The following is a 14,097-nucleotide window of genomic DNA, read 5'->3' as shown; positions in this document are numbered from 1 at the left end:
TGCCTGCAGTGTGGGAGACCTGGATTCGATCCCTGGGTCGGGAAGATCCCCTGTAGAAGGAAATGGCACCCCACTCCAGTATTCTTGCCTGGAGAATCCCATGGATGAAGGAGCCTGGCCGGCTACAGTGCATGGGGTCACAAAGAGTCAGACACGACTGAGCGACTTCACTTTCACTTTCATTCTGGTGCCTATCCCATTGTGCTCTTAGGAGATTTCTCAGAGCCGTAACAAGGGATACTTTGGACACTATCCCAATGTAATCAGAACAACTCCACTTCCTTCATTTAGACATTGAGGAAGTATTTTCATGATGAGCACTATATACTGGTCCCCCCTCTCTCTGTATGTGTGTGTTTGTGTGTGCATATATGAGAAGTCCCAGTGGCAACAGAGAACATGAGTCTTTGGGAGCACTGAAAGGGGGGCCAGGATGCCTGAGTGAAGTGTAGGCATGGGGAAGGTAAGACGGAGCAGGGAAAGTCTGTTTTATTATATGTGGTGGATCCCAGGTCTTTGGACTCACTAGATGTTATTTTCTTGGCACTGGTGAGACTTATCCATGTCTGTCTCAATAGTCTGGTATATCGGAATACATTTGAGAGAAAAACTAGGAGGGGGTGAGGTGCCTTCAATAAAAGTGACTTATTTTATTTTTTTAAATCATGTTTAAAATTTTATTTTTAACTATTTCAATTTGTTGGGCAAAGCTTTATGCCCACTGGTTAATACCTTCTCCCTTTCTGGGCAACCACCATTCTACAGCTTGACTCTATGAATTTGACTACTTTGATACATCATATAATGAAAATGACCCCACAAGAGACTGACTCAGACTTGCCCGTGAGTGTCCAGGAGTCTCCAGCAGAGGTGTGGGTTGGCGGTGGGCTGCTGCCGGGTTGGGGGCACTGAGTGTAGCAGTGGATGCATGGGACCCTTTGAAGGAGGTCGCCATTAACTTCATTACCTCCAACATAGATTAGCCCCAGGTAAATAACAGGGAGGGAACACAGCCCCACCCATCAACAGAAAATTGGATTAAGATTTACTGAGCATGACCCTGCCCATCAGAGGGAAGAAAGACTGAAAACCACAGTCACGGAAAACTAACCAATCTGATCACATCGACCACAGCCTTGTCTAACTCAATGAAACTATGAGCCATGCCCTGTAGGGCCACCCAAGAGGGATGAGCCATTGTGGAGAGTTCTGACAAAACATGGTCCACTGGAGAAGGAAATGGGAAACCACTTCAGTATTCTTGACTTGAGAATCCCATGAAAAGTATGAAAAGGCAAAAAGATAGAACACTGAAACATGAACTCCCCAGGTCGGTAGGTGCCCAATATGCTACTGGAGATCAGTGGACAAATAACTCCAGAAACAATGAAGAGACGGAGCCAAAGCAAAAACAACACACAGTTGTGGATGTTACTGGTGACTGAAGTAAAGTCTGATGCTGTAAAGAGCAATATTGCCTAGGAACCTGGAATGTTAGGTCCATGAATCAAGGCAAATTGGAAGTGGTCAAACAGGAGACGGCAAGCGTGAATGTCGACATTTTAGGAATTGGCGAACTAAAATGGACTGGAATGGGTGAATTTAACTCAGATGACCATTGTATCTACTACTGTGGGCAGGAATCCCTTAGAAGAAATGGAGTAGCCATCATAGTCAACAAAAGAGTCCAAAATGAAGTAGTTGTATGCAATCTCAAAAACGACAGAATGATCTCTGTTCATTTCCAAGGCAAACCATTCAATATCACAGTAATCCAAGTCTATGACCTGACCAGTAATGCTGAAGAAGCTGAAGTTCAACGGTTCTACGAAGACCTACAAAACTTCTTAGAACTAACAACCCAAAAAGATGTCATTTTCATTATAGGGTACTGGAATGCAAAAGGAGGAAGTCAAGAAATATCTGGAGTAACAGGCAAATATGATCTTGGAGTACAGAATGAGGCAGGGCAAAAGCTAATAGAGTTTTGCCAAGAGAATGCACTGGTCATAGCAAACACCCTCTTCTAACAACAGAAGAGAAGACTCTACATATGGACATCACCAAATGGTCAATACTGAAATCAGAAGGACTATATTCTTTGCAGCCAAAGATGGAGAAGCTCTGTACATTCAGCAAAATCAAGACTGGGAGCTGACTGGCTCAGATCATGCATGAACTCCTTATTGCCAAATTCAGACTTAAATTGAAGAAAGTAGGGAAAATCACTAGTCCATTCAGGTATGACCTAAATCAAATCCCTTACGATTATACACTGGAAGGGAGAAATAGATTCAAGGGATTAGATCTGATAGAGTGCCTGAAGAATTATGGAAAGAGGTTCATGACATTGTATAGGAGGCAGGGATCAAAACCATCCACAAGAAAAACAAATACAAAAAGGCAAAATGGTTGTCTGAGGAAGCCTTACAAATAGCTGTGAAAAGAAAAGACACAAAAGGCAAGGGAGAAAAGAAAAGATATACGCATTTGAATGCAGAGTTCCAAAGAATACCAAGGAGAGATAAGACAGCATTTCCAGTGATCATTGCAAGGAAATAGAGGAAAACAATAGAAAGGGAAAGACTAGAAATCTCCACAAAAAATTAGAGATACCAAGGGAACATTTCATGCAAAGATGGGCTCAATTAAGGACAGAAATGGTATGGACCTAACAGAAGCAGAACATATTGAGAGCTGGCAAGAATACACAGAAGAACTGTACAAAAAAAATCTTCACAATCCAGATAATCACAATGGTGTGATCACTCACCTAGAGCCAGACATCCTGGAATGTGAAGTCAAGTGGGTCTTAGGAAGCATTACTATGAACAAAGCTAGTGGAGGTGATGGAATTCCAGTTGAGCTATTTCAAATCCTCAAAGATGATGCTGAGAAAGTGCTACACTCAATATGCCAGCACATTTTGAAAACTCAGCAGTGGCCACAGGACTGGAAAAGGTCAGTTTTCATTCCAATCCCAAAGAAAGGCAATGCCAAAGAATGCTCAAACTACCACACAATTGCACTCATCTCACACACTAGGAAATTAATGCTCAAAATACTCCAAGCCAGGCTTCAATAGTGCATGAACTGTGAATTTCCAGATGTTCAAGCTGGATTTAGAAAAGGCAGAGGAAACAGAGATCAAATTGCCAACATCCGTTGGAGTATTGAAAAAGCAAGAGAGTTCCAGAAAAACATCTACTTTTGCTTTATTGACTATGCCAAAGCCTTTGACTGTGTGGATCACAATAAACTGTGGAAAATTCTGAAAGAGATGGGAATACCAGACCACCTAAACTGCCTCCTGAGAAATCTGTATGCAGGTCAGGACGCAAGAGTTAGAACTGGACGTGGAACAGCATACTGGTTCCAAATCAGGAAAGGAGCACGTCAAGGCTGTATATTGTCACCCTGTTTATTTAACTTATATACAGAGTACACCACGAGAAATGCTGGGCTGGATGAAGCACAGCTGGAATTACGATTGCCGGGAGAAATAGCAATAACCTCAGATATGCAGATGACACCACCCTTATGGCAGAAAGCGAAGAACTAAAGAGCCTCTTGATGAAAGTGAAAGAGGAGAGTGAAAAAGTTGGCTTAAAATTCACCATTCAGAAAACTAAGATCATGGCATCCAGTCCCATTACCTCATGGGAAATAGATGGGAAAACAGTGGAAACAGTGGCAGATTTTATTTTTGGGGGGCTCCAAAATGACTACAGATGGTGACTGCAGCCATGAAATTAAAAGACACTTGCTCCTTGGAATAAAAGCTATGACCAACCTAGATAGCATATTTAAAAGCAGAGACATTACTTTGCCAACAAAGGTACGTCTAGTCAAGGCTATGGTTTTTCCAGTAGTCATGTATGGATGTGAGAGTTGGACGGTGAAGAAAGCTGAGCACCGAAGAATTGATGCTTTTGAACTGTGGTGTTGGAGAAGACTCTTGAAATTCCCTTGGACTGCAAGGAGATGCATCCAGTCCATCCTAAAGGAGATCAGTCCTGGGTGTTCATTGGAAGGACTGATGTTGAAGCTGAAACTCCAATACTTTGGTCACCTGATGCAAAGAGTTGACTCATTGGAAAAGACCCAATTCTGGGAAGGATTGGGGGCAGGAGGAGAAGGGGACGACAGAGGATGAGATGGTTGGATGGCATCACTGACTTGATGGACATGAGTTTGGGTAAACTCCAGGAGTTGGCGATGGACAGGGAGGCCTGGCATGCTGCGATTCATAGGTTTGCAAAGAGTCTGACACAACTGAGCGACTGAACTGAACTGACTGAACTGAGTAAGCTATAAAAACGAAAATTAAAGGAGTAATAGAGGACTTTAAAAAATTAAAAAAAAGATAATATTAAAAATATATCTAGGAATTTCTGTGGAGCTGTTGCAGGCATTATGGGGTCAGTTCAGTTTCAGATAGTCCTTGTTTCAGCTTACACTTCTCAAGATCTATAGGCCCCTTCCAAGTTAGTTGTTGCTAACTACAGAGTTTTAATCTGTTGCACCTGTCACTTCCAAAGCAATTCCTTCTGTTTATTTTAGTTTCTTCTGTTTGCAGGTCTCTTCAGTGTCTAATTTCCGCCCCAACACAAGGGGGCGAAGGTGGCCACTTATTTAGGCTCACTTGTTCAATTGTGCTGCAGGAAGGGAGGAACACTGCAAACAAATATCACTGGCATGTGTGGGGAGTGTTTGCAGTGTCTTGGCCACACTGGGTTTCCCCCGCTCACAGTGTGTGTGCTTTCCCAGTCTACACTGCTCATGCTCTAGGTTGCTATGCAGGGGAATTGTCTAAAGTGGCCCCTCGGTTGCGTGCACTTCCTGGGTCTAAGCTGCTCAGGTTCAGGTTCTTGGGTACTCCACAAAGGCGCAGACTCAGTTGGGCCTGCGTTTTCTGCCCTTCCAGGTCCAAGCAGCTCAGGCGAACAGGTGCTTGGCGAGCACACTCTCCCCTGGCGGGGGGTGCGTCTTATCGCCTCCCCCGTCCTAGCTGCTCGGTTTCCTGGGTGGCAGCGGGTGCACCCATCTCAGCTGTGCTGAATGTCTCTTCTAGGGAGCTGATCTCTGGCTGCAACCCTCCCAGTGGATGTCAACCATCCAGAAACCCAAGAAGTCTTGGTTGGCAACTGGGAGCCTGCTTGAAGTTTCATAGAGGATGCTGTCTCTGGGGCCGAGATTGCCCCTTTCTGGCTCTGGCTGCACCCTGCCTGTCTCCCTGCCTCTGGTGGGGGATGGGCCGGCCCACAGCCGACTAGCTCTCCTCTGGTATTCGCTCAGTCCTTTTTCTGTGAGTGGGCCAGCATTGCCTTAGGTTAGGGCTTTTCATGGGATAGTTCTCTCTCTCTCTCTCTCTTTTTTTCCTCTCTTTGGCTATCCCACAGTTTGGGTTGCTATCTCACGTTAGCTCCCTCAGATTGCCCTCAGGGCATTCAGGCTCGGTCCTTACCCTAGGCAATGCAGCCCACGCCTCCCTGTTCAGTCCCCGCTTGCTCCTGGTGGATGTGAGCATCTGGGCTACTTTTCAGCTGGGAGTTGCCATTAGGCGGGTAATCTGTGGGGTTTATTTATTGATTTTTCCTCCTGGTTATGTTGCCATCTGAGATTCCAAAACTCCCCACAGATCCGCCAGTGAGAGGGTTTCCTGGTGTTTGGAAACTTCTCCTCTTTTAAGACTCCCTTCCAGGGATGGGTCTCCATCCCTACCTCTTTTGTCTCTTTTTATCTTTTATATTTTGTCCTACCTCCTTTCGAAGACAATGGGCTGCCTTTCTGGGTGCCCGATGTCCTCTGCCAGCATTCAGAAGTTGTTTTGTGGAATTTGTTCAGTGTTTAAATGTTCTTTCGATGAATTTGTGGGGGAGAAAGTGGTCTCCCCATCCTATTCCTCCACCATCTTAGGACCGACCCCGGTTCCTCAAAAATTAAACACAGAACTGTCATATGATCTAGCATTCCTACTTGCAGGCATTTATCCAAAAGGTTTGGAGATCTCACAGTGGTATTAGTGTTACTGTGTCCATTTTAGCACTGTTCATGGTAGCCTTGATGTGGAAACAACCTACATGTCCATCAGCAGAGGAAGGGATAAAGGGCTCTTGATAATGAGATGCTGTGCAGACAGGGAGAGTACCATAAATTGTAACCTCCAGGTCTTAGATTTAATAATATGAACTTTTCGAGTTGGTTCAAATCCAGTCATGTAATTTGCTTAAAGTCTGTCTCCTAATGTAGCTTTTTGTATGCAAGGCCCATGTTTGCGTATTTTACTTATCTATTGCCTGGCTACACACTAGTATTCAGTAGATGCACAAGAAGTATACTAGTGGATGAATGAATGAATGTTGTCCCAGAGAAATTTGTCAAATGCAAATGTGAAAATGTGAAATTTCTAGAAATTGATTCCATAGGAATCAGGTACCAAAGTGAATACGTTGCTTTGTCACAATGGATCTATTTCCTGCATAAGTGGAGTGATTGCAGGGTTTCAGGGAAGACTTCATGAAGGAAGGGATGACTAAGCTGAATTTTAAAGGTAAGAAGGAGTGAGATGTTAGAAAGGATGATCCAAGGAGTGGCAACCTGGCATGAGAAAGGTGTGTGGAGTATGAGGCAGTATGGCACAGTCCAGGAATTGCCAGGAGCTTGGGATGGTGCTCGTGAGAAAGGGGACAGAGGTGATACTGGAGAGGTGATGAAGGCCAGATTGTGAACCGCCTCAGTGCCACATCTTGGGCAACATGGAGGCACTGAAAAGTGTTTTAATCATGAGAGTGACACAATCACATTTGTGTTCAGGAAAGATATAAGGTGAAGAGTATATTGGTTTCATAGGAAAAGGGCAAGACTGGAGGCAGAGAGAATATTTATGAATCTAGGGCAATGCTAGAGGCAAGAGTTCTGTTTTGGACATACTCAATTTTATGTGCCTAAATCACAGTCACACAGAGCTGTCTAGTACTCTGTTGGATATTTTGATAGAGGCTTTTAGTCCTCACCCATATCCAGTTCGCCTGTTCTTACCAGCACATTGGAGGATTCCATTTGAAGTTAGATGGGGTGTTGTGACAATTTCTAGCCAACAGGCTGTGAGTGGTAATAATGTGAGTTGCTTCTGGGCCAAAGTATTGATTTAGCAGTATAACTCTCCAGTCCCTCTTTCCCTGTTGCATTGACCAAGCGGACTGAGTCTCCCATCACGTGTAAAGTGAAGGTGAAAGTCGCTCACTTGTGTCCAGCTCTTTGAGATCCCATGGACTATATAGTCCATGGAATTCTCCAGGCCAGAATACTGGAGTGGGTAGCCGTTCCCTTCTCCAGGGGATCTTCCCAACTCAGGAATCGAACCCAGGTCTCCCACATTGCAGGCGGACTCTTAACCAGCTGAGACACAAGGGAAGCCCAAGAATACTGGTGTGGGTAGCCTGTCCCTTCTCTAGTAGATTCCTGACCCAGGAATCGAACCAGGGTCTCCTGCATTGCAGGCAGATTCTTTACCAGCTGAGCTATCAGGGAAGTCCCATCATGTGTAGGTTCAGATAATGGCACTTCCATCATTCTGAACACTTGGAGGACAGTACTTTGGAATGTTACCCAGATCTATGTTACATACAGTGTCCATAGGAAATCAACATTTGTGAAATCACTGAGGTTTTGAATAGTTTAAACCAAATTGTAACCTATTGCATCCCGACTAATGCAGAAATGCATGTCTAAAGTTCAGGAATGATATCTGGGCCATCCATGAAGATTGAGAATTACTGATATATAGATGTAGCTGAAGCCATAGAGATGTATGGGACCACCCTGGGCAGGGGGATGGGTAGAATGGAAGAGCCATGGGCTGAGAACAGGAACAAAGCTTCAGAATTTAAGGGCAAAGTAGAAGATGATAAGCCAACAAAGAAGAATTAGAACAATGAGTCAGAGAGATGGGAAGAAAGAAAAGATAACTGAGGTGTCATGGGAATGAAGTGAGGAGAGTTTCCAGATGAGTGTTCAGCAAAATCAGATATAGCAGGGAGGTCAAGTCTAATGAAGTCCTGGGACACATGCAGATGATTTGGTAGCTAGGAGATGTTTAGAGGGCTGGGTGGGATCATTTTCAGAGGAAGACTGACCTGAGAATCCATGTTCACTTTGAACTGGTGAATGGGGATCGTGATAGTGACTAAACAACAACAGAGATGAAAGGAATAAATAGAATGTAGGTAACCATCTGTAATAGCTGAAGTGACTTAGCTTAAGAGATCTTAACTGCCATCGGTCTTTAATTAGTCATGTAATTTGCTTAAAGTCTGTCTCCTAATGTAGCTTTTTGTATGCAAGGCCCATGTCTGCGTATTTTACTTATTTATTGCCTGGCTACACACTAGTATTCAGTAGATGCTCAGGAAGTATACTAGCTGGATGAATGAATGAATGGATGAATGAATGAATGTTGTCCCAGAGAAATTTGTCAAATGCAAATGTGAACTTTCAGAGGACAATGGAGCACAAGATTAGCAATTGCTATGAGACCAAGTTTATTTGGAGCCAACATGACTAGCTTTCGTTTTTCTTGATCGTAAAATAAATATATGCTCGTTGTAGACAAAACATATAAAGTTGTAAAGTGATTTAATAATTTCACCACAAAGAAATACTTATTGATGCTTTGGCTCTTTCCCTCCAGTCTTTTATACACACACACACAGACACACACACACTTGTACAAATATTTTCTTTTTTATGAATTGCTATACCTTGATCTCTCTTTCTGTTGGGGTCATAGTGTTTTTCTTTTCAATTTGCATTAGTTCTTTATATATTAAGGATAATCACCTTTTCCTACATTTGTTATTAATCATTTCCTTAGTTTATTATTTGCATTTTAATTGTTTATGGTCTTGGACATGCAGGAGTATAAAATTTGCATGCAGCCAATATCTGGCTCTTTTTCTCAAAGAGGTGTAACTTTTTTTTTCACTGAGAGTGTAACTTTGAGTTGGAAATTGGACTCTGCCAACTGTTAGCTCAGTGACCTCGGGCAACTACTTACCTTATATTTCTATGAGTCAGTTTCATTACCTATAAAATATGGGTGTGCTGTGCTTAGTTGCTTAGTCGTGACCGACTCTTTGTGACCCCATGGACTGTCGCCCTCCAGGCTCCTCTGTCCATGGGGATCCTCCAGGCAAGAATACCGGAGTGAGTTGCCATGCCCTCCTCCAGGCAATCTTCCCAACCCAGGGATCGAACCCAGTCTCTTGCATTGCAGGCAGATTCTTTACCATCTGAGCCACCAGGGCTACCTAAATTATGGTTTGTGGGGAATATATAGTTTGTACTTGCTAGCTTTAATGTGAAAGATTAAATGAGATAATGCATACAAAAAGTTAGTGCAGTGCCTGGTACATGATGTGTTCAATGTGAGCTATTATTCTTCTACTGAATTTACCCATGGGGATTGTTTTTCATTCTGTCAGAGAATAGTCATCTGTATTGTTTATGTTTATCATATATATATATATTTTTTTAATTGTTATCTGTTTTTCCCTTTGTCTCTTCAATCTATTTGGAATTTGGTTTGGAGTGATGCTGTAGCTCTCCCACCTGAATCACTGGAAAGTTTATTGTTTGGGGTTTGGTTGGTTGAAAAATCCCCTAGCTTTTTTTGGTTATTTCTGAGAATCTGTGTGTTGAGAAACTTTGTGTTGATGTTTGTAGGAGGTGATGAATTAGAATCTGGTGTGGGTATAGGTTTGTGACAAGGCCTTCATTATGTAGGTTTTTTCTACAATGTATGTCAGTGAAAGTAATTGTAAATGGAACAACATATTTTCTATTCAGAAAATCTATTTGGTCATCATTTGGGGTTTGGCTAAGCAAGGCCCCTGCTCCCATAGTGGACTTGCAGTATCAGCATAGTGTGGGAGCTTGTTAGAAATGCAGAATCTCAGGCTCTGCTCTGGACCTGCTGAATCAGCATCTGCATTTTAACAAGAGCCCAGAAAAGTCTGAGGAATAGTAAGCTAGATCATACTTTAATATATATAAAGGCACACATATAAACACACACCTTTTTGGCAAAGTAAGGCATATCATTGCAGAACATTTGGAAATTTCAGTTAAGTGGAAAATAAAAATTACATAAAATCCAACCACCTGTAGTTAGCTCCTATGAATACTGTATTTTCCTCTAGAGTTTTAGCCATTATTTTTAAATTGGCATATCAGTGTACATATGGCTGTGCATCCAGATTATTACTTGGCATTTCCACATGCTTTTAGTGCCCACATAATGACCCATCCTATGGATAAGGTGTCATTTCCTCAGCCATAACTCCATTGTTAAATAATCCAGTTGTTTCTGTCTCTTTGGTATTGTGCTGTAAACGTTATTGAACATGCATTTTGAATAAATACCTCATTGACTCCTACAGATAGAGTCCTACAGCATTAAACAGTAGGAATGATGGTAGGAATCTTGATATATATACAGCCTAATGGTTGGAACAATTTGCCCTTCATGGCAGTGAACAAACATGCCTGCTATGGTATCTCTTCCAGCCAGCATTTCTTTAAGTTGTTTATTTTGAAATGATTATAGATTCATAGGAAGTTGGAAAAGTAGTACTAGAGTCCTTTGAGCCCTTCACTTATCCTCCCAATGGTGACATCTTATATAACTGTAGTACAATATCAAAACCAAGAAATTGACATCCACTGGTACAATACAGTTGACTACAGATGTTATTCAGATCCTTGCCAGTTTTTATGTGCACTTGTGTGTGTGTGTGTGTATGCATAGCTCTAGGCCATTTGACCCATATATAGATTTGTGTAATCTCCACCATAGTCAGGATACGGGACTGCTCTTTCACTCTAACAGAACTCCCTTGTGCTTCCCCTTTAAAGTCATGCTCGTCTCCTGCTTCAGTCCCTGTCCCCTGACAACCATGAATCTCTCTTCCAGCTTTATGGTTTTGTCATTTCAAGGATGTTATATAAATGCAGGCATACAGTATGTAACCTTTTGAAATTGGCTTTTTTTCCAGTCAAAATGATGCACTTGGGATCCATTCAAGTTAATGCATGTATCAATATTTCATTCCTTTTTATTGCCAAGTAGTATTCCATTATGGGTATGTAATAGACTTTCTATCAGGGACGTTTTGGTTGCTTCTACTTTTCAACTACTATGAATAAAGCTTCATGAACGTTCATGTATAGGTTTTTGAGTTGACCTGAGTTTTCATTTCTCTGAGATAAATGCCAAAGAATGCAATCATTGGGTTGAATGGTAAATGGATATATACATTTATAAGAAACTGCCATACTCTTTCTAGAGTGGCTATGCCATTTTACATTCCCATCAGCAATGTATGAGTGTTCCAGTTTCTTCACATTCTCACCACTTTTGGTGTCACTGTTTTTGATTTTAGCCATTCTGATAGGTAGCTATGATACCTTAATGTCCACTTCCCTCCTGGCCAATCTTGCACATTTTCCCATGTGTTTATTTGCCACCCATAGCTTCTTTTTGGTGAGTTATCTGTTCATTTCTTTTGTACAATTTCTCATTGGATTTTCTTTTTATTGTTGAATGTTAATAGTGTTTATCTACTCTGTTTAAGGTCTGTAGTCTAGTTAACAGTGTTGTACTGATGTCAGTTTCCTGATTTTGTTGCTGTAGTAGAATTACAGAAGACATCACTATTGGTGGAGACTGGGTTAAGAGTACTGGGGACTCCAGTACTCAAGTGGTTAACTTTTTCAGATATGGTGTTTGCAAATATTCCCCCCAGTCTATAGTTTTGCTTTTTGTTTTTTAATCGTCCTAACAGTCTTCACTCTTTAAAAACAGAGCAACCACTTTACCCAATTTACTGAGAAGAACGGGCTTCCATGGTGGCTCAGATGGTAAAGAATCTGCCTGCAGTCAGGAGACGCTGGTTCGATCCCTGGCTCAGGAAGATCCCCTGGAGAAGGAAATGGCAACCCACCCCAATGTTCTTGCCTGGAGAATCCCATGGACAGAAGAGCCTGGTGGGCTACAGTCCATGGGGTTGCAAAGAGTTGGATATGACTGAGCGATTAACACTTTCACTTTCACACTGAGAAGAACAGACAGGAACCTGCACGTGGAATGTGGAGAAGTGCAAAGGAGCACTACTGTTGACCAGCTGAACCAATAGCCCTCTTGTAGTTTCCTTAGCAGATGTGCAAACGTCCCTTATCACCTCAGTGGTGTTGCACTGATGTGGTCTTATCTGCCTCCTTGCAGGGCCCACGCTGCTTTGAGATTCCTCCCTTGGGCAGAGAGTATATAAAGTTCCCATGCCTTCAACTTCTTGTCCAGTTCTAATCTTCTTTTACTTTTTTTTTCATTTTCTATTTTTATTTTTAATTTTTTGGCCACACTGTACAACCAGGGATTGAACCTGAGCCCCTCACAGTGGAAGCCTGGAGTCCCAAGCATTGGATCACCAGGGAAGTGCCCCCCCCCTGCACTGTCCACCCTGCCCCAGTTCCATTCTTTCTGCTGGATGTTTCTCAATCTCTTGGTGTATAAATCTCTCTGCTTGGCATAATGCCTCCACAAGCCTGTGTTCCCGCCTTTCTCTGGTGGCTGGCACTGGCCCAGTGCCAGTCGTCTTCCTTTGCTTACTCTTCTGGTCTTGGCTTCTTACACATCTAATCTGTGGTATCTGCTGAGCTGAACTAGAATCACCCATAGCTACACAGACTAGTACAATGATTTTAACACTAGACAGCTCAGGCTGGGAAAAACTGAAAGATTCAGTTCCAGTCTACACGATGGTCAAAGCTGAGGATGGCATCTGTGCTTCGCCCACCAGTGGCCAGGGATAAAAACATAGAGGGTGCATGGACATGACACTGTACCTTGTAGGTTCCCTGCCATTCTCTACTTGAAAGAAGAGAAAATATATGAGAGAGACAAGTGCATAGATGGGGCGGGGGGCAACAGTCATATCTGCAGCACTCAGGCTTCCCAGGGGACTCAGTGGTAAAGAATGCATCTGCCAATGCAGGAGACTCAGGAGATGCAAGTTCTGTCCCTGGATCAGGAAGATTCCCTGGAGGAAGGCATGGCAACCCACGCTAGTATTCCTGCCTGGAAAATCCCATGTATAGAGGAGCCAGGTGGGCTATAGTCCATGGAGTCACAAAGAGTCGGACATGACTGAGCACTCAACACTCGTTCGATCATATTTATTCTATGTTCAGTTATCAAGAAGCATATACAGAGCCAGGATCTGCTTTTGTTTGATGAACATGATGAATCCTACAAATGAACAGTCATTAATTAGAGGAAAATACATTCCTCCTGCCTATCTTCCAATTCCAGACTTAAAGCTATTCTGTGAATGTAGGAAATGGTTCAAGAATGCCAATGGTGTGCTGGAGCCAGCTTGTACCTTCCAGCAAGAACTAGCTGTGTGCATCTCTTCCCAGTTCTGCCTTTAGGGACATGATATGGTAACATAAATCAGCCATGGTGGAAATATTTACACTGTGAAATCAGCAAACACCACATATTGGGGTTTTTATTTTCTCTTGTAGAGTCAATTGATCAACATACAGCAGTTCATTCCTGAGTGCCTACCAGTGGGTGTTGTATACACTCTGGGGCATGAGACACAATCTCACTCTTGGGGACCCCAACGTCTAGGAGTCACAGTCTTCTTTTGGATACCCAACCTCTTCTGTCAGCTCTTCTCTGCAGTAGTCCCACCTTGGCCCACCTCCCCTTCCCTCTTCTCAGTCCTTCCTCTTTGCATTTGAGAACTCCCTTTTCATTGTGAAGCAGCTTCCTTATAATCTCAGACTTTCTCTAACCACCTCTAGCATCTCCTCGCCTTGACTGAAGGTTGGATTTTTGAGGGAACCCTTTTTTTTTTTTTTCCATTCTAACGACATTATAATCCTGTCAAGTGGGGCCCAGGCTCCCACACCCCCAGCAGCTTCCATTCTGTTGGCCTCCAGTGGCTGTTTCCAGACCATTATGACATCACTTTTATTCAACAGTCCCTCTTCGAGTACTATCCAGTGAGACTTGTTTAGTAGTGTCTG

Source organism: Giraffa tippelskirchi, chromosome X (genome assembly GCF_054371585.1).
Source record: "Giraffa tippelskirchi isolate mGirTip1 chromosome X, T2T-mGirTip1v1.2.pri, whole genome shotgun sequence".
NCBI lineage: Eukaryota > Metazoa > Chordata > Mammalia > Artiodactyla > Giraffidae > Giraffa > Giraffa tippelskirchi.
The sequence above is the reverse complement of the archived record's forward strand: the minus strand, read 5'-3'. Positions refer to the sequence as shown.